Source organism: Dendrobates tinctorius, unplaced genomic scaffold, assembly GCF_039654945.1.
Source record: "Dendrobates tinctorius isolate UK_male_01 unplaced genomic scaffold, ASM3965494v1 ptg000162l, whole genome shotgun sequence".
Lineage (NCBI taxonomy): Eukaryota > Metazoa > Chordata > Amphibia > Anura > Dendrobatidae > Dendrobates > Dendrobates tinctorius.
In genome coordinates, this window is record NW_027361829.1 from 57,323,967 (window position 1) to 57,333,345 (window position 9,379).

Genomic DNA, 9,379 nt, shown 5'->3' on the forward strand with positions numbered 1-9,379 from the left:
AGGTGAGAATACATTTTTTTTGTAACGGAGGCAGCGGCAGCAGCAGCAATATGATGGGGCCAAACACTGTGCAGATAACTGGGGCCACTCACTGTGCAGATAATTGGGGCCACTCACTGTGCAGCAAAGCTGGGGCCACTCACTGTGCAGCATTACCTGGGGCCACTCACTGTGCAGCATTATCTGGGGCCACTCACTGTGCAGCATTATCTGGGGCCACTCACTATGTAGCATTATCTGGGGCCACTCACTGTGCAGCATTCTCTGGGGCCACTCACTGAGCAGATAATTGGGGCCACTCACTGTGCAGCAAAGCTGGGGCCACTCACTGTGCAGCATTATCTGGGGACACTCACTGTGCAGCATTATCTGGGGCCACTCACTGTGCAGCATTATCTGGGGCCACTCACTGTGCAGCATTATCTGGGGCCACTCACTATGTAGCATTATCTGGGGCCACTCACTGTGCAGCATTATCTGGGGTCACTCACTGTGCAACATAACTGGGGCCACTCACTGTGCAGCATTATCTGGGCCACTCACTGTGCAGCATAACTGGGGCCACTCACAGTGCAGCATTATCTGGGGCCACTCACTGTGCAGCATTATCTGGGGCCACTGACTGTGCACCCTCGGCTTATACGCGAGTCAATAAGTTTTCACAGTTTTTTTGTGACAAAATTAGGGGGGTCTGTTTATACACTGGTCAGCTTATACACGAGTATATACTGTAGATAAAGTATCCCACTAAGCAGGCATGTAACATGGGGTTAATTCATAAAAAATTGGCCCAAAGCACAATATAAGCCTCCATTGCTGAGAGTACATACTATCAGCCTCCTGAGGAAGAAGCGGTGAAACGCGCGTTGAGGCGGCAGGCCCGGGGATACTTGATTACATACGGCCAGATGTAAGTACAGCACATAACCTTGTTCACAGGCACATAGCCTGAATTGCACTAGAAGCACTTTGCGCTTTTTTGAGATATGTAGTGAACCTATTTAGTATAATCGCCAGCTCTCACTAGATACAGTATATGCCAGTATTGGAGCACTTAAAGGAGTCTATAGGGCGTTGTTGTTAGGACACTTGTAGGCTGATAGTATGTATTCTCAGCAATGGAGGCTTATATTGTGCTTTGGGCCAATTTTTTATGAATTAACCCCGTGTTACATGACTGCTTAGTGGGATACTTTATTTAATTGTGTAATTTTAATATGTTTCAATAAAATTGTACATTTTATTTTCCAAAATACTCTTGTTGCTTTTTCTGCTACAATTAGCTAGGAGAAGTGTGTGTGATTATATTGTACCCAGAGTTGGTGAGGTTATACTATTATTCTATGATTTATGGGAATTGTTGTGCTAATGGAGAAGAATAGTTTAGCAACCTATACACATTTTGATCTATTTCTATGCCCAGATTAACTATTACTGATTATTTAGTGTACATTAGAAGATCACAAAGGATGATATGCTGCAGAGAGCAATGATCTTTTGTGTAGCACATTTGTAAAAATATAATTTCACCCATTGAACATGCATTTTGCTTTTCATTGGGTAATCGTCAGCCTGTATAGACTGCAAGATTATCGTGAAACTAGGAAAGCTAGTTAACAATAATTATACCACAAAAATGGCTATCAATAATAAAGCTCATCCATTAAAGCTATAACCAAACCAAAGAAAAAATGGAATCAAGAGCAATGAATAAAATCTAAGATTTTTTATTTGTACTCAATAGAATAAAATACAATATGTAGGTAGAAAAGTATCAATAAATACAAAATAAGGGAATCAGCAACATCCATTTACCACATATAGATAAGAGTCATGGCACAAATAATATTCTATAAGTAAAGGCAGATAATAGTAACAATCAACTTTCTCTCAATTATCTTTTAAATGCAATAATATGTAACATCTCCCATAAAGTGCATAGTGCATATGATATAAAATATATTATAATCATCAAGTAGGGGTCTGAAGACCACTGGTGTGAGAGACTGTCAGCTGGTATAGGAATAGCATCAGATAATGAGGGAGAGAGATAGCCAGATTTATAAACAAATGCATAAAAGTCAAAAATAGGAGTACCAACCTATATGATATGTGGACAGCGGGGCCCCTACGCGCGTTTCGCTTCTTGCTTCTACGGGGGCAAAAGCGCATACACTACAAATTTACTGTGGATTGTGCGATGCATAATACAGATATACTATGAATTGTAGCAATGGCACTCATATAGTGGTACACATTGTAACTTATGGACCAATACTGTACCTCTATATGCTTTCTTTTCTATTTCATACGAATTTATAGAGAATTGTACCATCATATGAAATATTTCAAAGTGCCTATAACTCTGTAATACTGGACCTTAGGTACCTTATATGCCAATGTACAGCCTCTATTCCTTGAGGTCTTAGTCTCGTTTCTCAAAGTGAATGTTCACCTGGCAGTTTCCACACTGTCATCTGTGTGAATGCATAGGAAACACTGGCTTTGACTGACGGTAACCTTACTGAAGTAACTGCCAGTCACAGTTACTGGGTATTTCAGTTTTTACGCTGTCACACAGAGGACAGCATGTGAGCCATCAGTTGTGACCGGTGGGGAAAGGTTACCGCTGGTCCGGCATTGGCTGATGACTACTAGTTTCACTCTTGTATGCCTGGTCTCACTGACAGCTGCAAGAGAAGGTGAGGCTGATGAGAGTATTCACCAGTCGGCGTCCGTGCATAGTAAGAAAGATGTCAGTGAGATATACAATTAGTGCAGTGCACGTGTAGCTTAGTGTACATGTATTTAGCTAATAAATAAAGAAATAAAAGAAAAAAATGTCTTGGGGTCCCCATTATTTTAATACCCAGCAGAGAGAAAGCAGACAGCTGAGGGGCTGTTGTTATTATTCTGGGAAGTGGCCAATATCCATGAAGTTTCCCAGACAATTAATAACAGATCACAGCTGTCTGCAGAGCTTTTACTGGTTATTGAATAGGGGGCCAAAAAGATAATGTGTATCCCATCTATTTTTAATAAACAGCAAAGGCTAACCAGACAGCTGCAGGCTTATATTAATAGACTGGGAAGGGGCTATGGATATAGGCGCCATCCCAGACTAGTAGCACCAGCCCTCAGCCACCCCAGGAATACACACATGGTCAAAATTGTTGGTACCCCTCGTTTAATGACAGAAAAACCTACAATGGTCTCATAAATAACTTGAATCTAACAAAAGTAATAATAAATAAAAAATCTATGAAAATGAACAAATGAAAGTCAGACATTGCTTTTCAACCATGCTTCTACAGATTTTTTTTTTAAATAAAACTTATGAAATAGGCATGGACAGAAATTATTGTACCCCTTAAAATAATGTGACAAAAGGGACATGTTAAATCAAGGTGTGTGTTCACTAATTAGCATCACAGGTGTCTACAATCTTGGAATCAGTGAGTGGGCCTGTATAGAGGGCTACAGATACTCACTGTTGTCAGCGTCGGGATTTTTTCTCTAGTCACCAACCTCGGGTGGAGCTCAGGTGGAGCTTCTCATACCTTGGAACCTAGGAGTGGAGAAATAAAATGAGAGACACAGGTGGCTTGTCTATCAAGTAAATCTCCTTTATTAAAGGGGCAGGCTTGATCTTTTATAGTAAACCAGAAGAGGAAATGGACAAATATGGACAATTCCGTAACATTGTGTAACAACTGGCAAAATACAGATAAGATTATACAATAATTGGCAAGAAAGATAAATTATATAATGACATGTCAACTATATCATGAGTTATGAGATAATTTTAATTGGAGGTGACAGGAATATGTGGGGGTTTTGGCATTTCCCATAGGTCAATTTAACAATTCGTGGAACCATATCCTGTTACTGCTTTTTGGCCAAGAAGATACTTGGCCTCAACATATTTAGACATTATTCAAATATAGAGGAGGGGAATTTGGAGCTGACCACTGCAGAAGTATTCAACCACGCAGACAGATGATAACAATTAAAATGGTGTCATGGGTTACAAACTTGTTTTTCTGATATTTTTCTAGACTTTAGAGAATTAAGATTAACTATTTCTTTGACACTGTGCTGTTTGGTAACATGGTGTGTATCACACTCAACATGGACCAGAGGAAGCAAAAGAAAGAGTTGTCTCAGTAGATTAGAAAGAAAATTATAGACAAACATGTTAAAGGTAAAAGTTATAAGACCATCTCCAAGCAGCTTGATGTTCCTGTTACCACAGTTGCACATATTATTCAGAAATTTTAGCTCTATGGGACTGTAGCCAACCTCCCTGGACGTGGCCGCAGGAGGAAAATTGATGACAAATCAAAGAGACTAATAATATGAATGGTAACAAAAGAGCCCAGAAAAACTTCTAAACAGATTAAAAGTGAACTTCAAACTCAAGGAACATCAGTGTCAGATTGCACCATCTTTCCATGCATGAGCCAAAGTTGACTTCATGGGAGACAACCAAGGAGGACACCATTGTTGAAAAAAATAATAAAAAAGCCAGACTGGAATTTGCCAAACTACATGGTGACAAGCCACAAAGCATCTGAGAGAAGGTCCTATGGACAGATGAGACAAAAATGGAACTTTTTGGGAAGGCACAACAGCTTTATGTTCACAGATGGAAAAATGAAGCATATCAAGAAAAGAACACTGTCCCTACTGTGAAAGATGGATGAGGCTCTGTTATGTTCTGGGACTGCTTTGTTGCATCTGGAACAGGGTGTCTAGAATATGTGCAGGGTACAATGAAATCTCAAGACTATCAAGGCATTCTAGAGAGAAATGTGCTGCCAGTGTCAGAAAGCTTGGTCTCATTTGCAGGTCATGGGTCTTGCAACAGGATAATGAACCAAAACACACAGCTAAAAACATCCAAGAATGGCTAAGAGGAAAACATTGGACTATTCTAAAGTGGCCTTCTATGAGCCCTTACCTAAATCCTACTGCGCATCTTTGGAAAGAGCTGAAACATGCCATCTGGAAAAGACAACCTTAAAACATGAGACAACTGGAGCAGTTTACTCTTGAGGAGTGGGCCAAAATACCTGTCGAGAGGTACAGAAGTCTCATTGACAGTTACAGGAATCATTTGATTGCAGTGATTGCCTTAAAAGGTTGTGCAACAAAATATTATGTTAAGGGTACCATCATTTCTGCCCAGGCCTATTTCATGAGTTTTATTTTTTTTAAAAATTCTGTGAAGCATGGTTGAAAAGCAATGTCTGACTTTCATTTGCTCATTTTCATAGATTTCTTAAATTTATTATTACTTTTGTCAGATTCAAGTTATTTCTGTGACCATGATGGGTTTTTCTGTCATTAAACGAGGAGTACCAACAATTTGTACCACGTGTGTAGCGCATCCATTAGATGTGTCAATTCTGTCACAGCCTTTGCTCTTCCCACTTGCCCTGGTGCGTTGGCAAGCGGGGTAATGGTTTTGGAGTTGATGTCAGCTGTGTAATGTGTAATAGGTGGCAAGATATAGTCTCGCATGAATATTATTTTGATTTCTCTGGAACAGACTCAGGAATAGATTTGGCATGCTCGGAGTCTAGTGAGAATTCAGATTCTGATGTATGAGGAATATATAGCGCTTGCTCTTGGAATAGTATTGTTTGTAGCGATGTTTATCTGTTCTACAAGGTGTGTAGTGGAATCAGGATAAAACAGAGCGTAAAAGCTCAGCTTATTACTTCGGAAGCAGAGATTGCTGGGCATCATAACCGGCCAGTGGGATCCTGCTAGTATATATATCAGAGCTGAAGATAGGAGTAGCTAACCTTGACAGCTTCTGATAGCTTTTTGCTATGGGTATTAAATTTACCAGGCCAGGCCGAAACATAGATCCAAGATATAAAATGAGGGATCTGGTGCGCTTGGAGCATGGGCAAAAAGCGGTGAAAAATGCTACAAAAATTTTAGAGCGAGCAGGAATGCCGAAGAATGGGTGTTTGGATGTTGAAAGATGGAAGCGATTTAGCAGAGAACATGAGAAATGGATTGAGAAAAATGGCTGCATGGATGAGAACAGCTGAGCAGCATGATCCATATTTTAATACTGATAATGATGATGACGAGGGGGAGCTAGCCCAAAGAAGGAGAGGGAGAATGCAAGTAGTGCAGGCACGAGCAGCCCCTCCTTTACAGCAACAGCCTGTGTTAGTAGCTCCCTCCTCCCCTTTGGGTGAGAGTGGGGAAATCACTCTAAGCAACTCAGATATTACCAGTAGTTGCTGTCCTACAAAAGACAGACTCACTAGTGGAAAAGGGATAGAATCCATGTCCACTGAGGCAGTAGCCTCAACTCCAACAGCTAGTACTGTGCCTTATTTTTCTTCACCATCATTTTTGTCTCCACCAGACATTCACATGACAGGACTCCATTCGGGTCAGGTACCTGTGAGTTATCAGACACCAGGAACCCCATATATTCAGTATGTGGGGGAGAGAATGATTCCTTTTGCATCTCCAATGCAGATGTGTTTGAGCCCCCTTACCTATGAGTCTTCTCCTCCTACATATTCGGCTACAAGCGAATACCCTGCGCTTCCAAAGGGGTCCCCAGATAGTTTTTCTACCCCAATAAAGAGTTCTGGACAAGGGGGACTGGAGGTTGCAGGGGGAAGTGAGGATGTCACCCAGCCCCTCCCAGAGTAGTCCCCAGGTAGCAAAGCTGAAGTTAATTAGGAAAAATAATGAGTGGAAATGTGAGGAAAATCACCAGCAGAGTAAGGATACTCGGGGTTATTCAAATAGAGCCATGAGATCTGCTACTTGGATTTGTAATAAGTGTAACAATCCGCAGGAGAAGGGAAAGACAGAATGTGATTTTTGTAGTGGGACTGGGAGAAATACTAGTCAGCAGCTTCCCTGTAATAACTCAGACTACAAGTAGACCAACGGAGGATGGGGAGAATGAGTCAAAGGTAGATACCACTATGTGGTATAAGCCATGGAGCAGATCTGAACAGCTAGCCATGGCAAATAGCTTCCCTGATCCTTATAAGAATCCATTAGAATTCTATAAAGCAGTGGAAGGGGTAGCTGATAATTATGACGCAGCCTGGAATGATCAGGTTATGCCGAATATCTGTTGGAGTGCCTTTGCTTGAGAAAATAAAGGCAGTCCCTGCAGATACTAACACAATTCATGAAGTTCCAGAGGATAAGAAAACTGGAGAATCAGGGTGACAGTTCATAGCAAGGTTACTTGTGGTGGCCAAGAAGCTAACAGAAGAGTTGACTTCAGGTTTACCAGAAGTGTTCCAGGAGCCAGATGAACCTATTGACAAATATCATGCCAAGTGTGCAGCAATCTTCACAGACCATGACTATGACTTGAAAAATCCTAGGGAAGCTAGGTTTCTCAAAACCATGTTCCTAACTGGCTTGAGAGAGGAACTGAGAACTGAAGTGATGAAAGTAAGACCTGAATGCGTATATGCTACATTGGAAAATTCTCTTCCCGTATTTCGGGGAATAGAAGCCCAAATTAATAATCATAAAGCAAAAAAACAGCAGAAACCAGTGCCTGTCATGGTAAATATACCTCCTGATGCCTTTAATAATGCTGTCAGAACTGCGGTACAAGCATCAGGCATACATAACAGAGTTGCGGGAGGAGACAGAGGAAGGAGAGAAGGGGTAATAGACCCAGAGGAGCGCAGACAGGAAAGGGCTTTGCTGCGGATGTGGCCGGAGAGGGCACATCAAGAGGAATTGTCTCAACAGTAGAACAACCAAACCGGAGCAGACTCGTGTTTCACTGGTAGCAATTGACGAGGCAGGAAATTTGTCAGACTAGGAATTTGGCAGCCCCCAATGTAATTCTGTAATAGTGTTTCCCCCTCGGGATGGTCCAATGGCCACCACACAATTACAACTTCCCAATGGGAAGCAATTGAAATGTTTACTTGATACGGGGGCGAACCGTACTAGTATAAGAAAAGATATGCCACAACAATTCATGACAGAAAAAACGGTACAGGAGGAATAGTTCATCCCTTGTATGAAACAGAACCTATGAATGTGCGAATAGCTCAGACTACTGACTTATGTGCCCAGTTGTTAGTTTCAGAGAAATGTCCGCTGAACTTGATAGGTGCTGATATTTTGAATGCTGTTAATGCAATCATTAAGTTTGGGAAAAAGGGAATTACTGTTTCAGGCCCTTTATCGGAAGAAGCCCTATCTACCGTGATGTCTATGATGCAGTTAGAAGAACACGAAAAACAACAGGTTGAGCAAGATGAGGACATACTGCAAATGCTCGAGCAGATACCAGCTGCACTATGGGTAAAAGATAAAACAGATGTTGGTTTGTGGAAAATAACACCTGTTTCTATTAAGTTGAAACCAGGAGCTGTACCAGTACGTATCCGACAATATCCATTGAGTAAAGAACAAACTGAGGCTATTACAAAACAGGTATCCACCTATCTGAAAGCAGGTATACTAAAGGAGAAAAAAAATCAATTTTTAATACACCTCTTTTTCCGATAGAAAAGAAGCAGACTGTGGCAGGGCAACCTGCAGCGTACCGGATGGTACATGATTTAAGGGAAATTAACAAACTAATTTATTTTTTAAAGGTAATAAATGGGTAAAAGAGGGTCGGGAGTGTTTTGTACAATTAAAGGACTTTTCTGTGTGTGTGTGTGTGTTTATTACTTTTGACAACGGTTATAAATGTGGATGTCTTATAGATGCCTTTCCATTACTAACCTCTGGGCTTGATGTTAGTTGTGTTAACTCCAAAATATTACTCATTTGCCAATGCAACAGAGCAAGCGGGAAGAGCAAGGCAAAGAGCCAGAATTAGCGCATTAAATGGAGGAGCCTTTTCTAGGGAGGCTGCAAGCTGCCATTTTTAGGGCTGGGGAAGGCTAAATATCAATGAATCTACCCAGCCTAAGAATGCAGCCTTTCAACACGCTTTGTTCAGGTTGCTGAACCCGAACCAGAACACGAACTTCTGGGAGAAGTCCTAGGAGTCCTGTAGCGACCATGAACTCTACTGTTTGGGTTCACCCATCACTACTTTTCTTTGAAAAATATGTAATTTTAAAGTGGTTTGCTGCTTTCGCTTTACAAATGTGATCTCAATATAATTTTGTGATACTTATATTATATAATACTCATTTTAGTATCTACTAAGCAGTATATATTTTCCTTCTGTACATGTCAGTGTAGCTTTCCTCAGACTTCTTAGCTCTCCTGTCCACAAAACAACTATTAGTGGAGGCGTATGGGACCAGACCAGTCCATCCGTCTCCTCCAGTTGAAAAACACTGCACATGGGTAAGCTGATTTTCAACTGGGGAAGAAGATGGATTTGTTTAGTCAC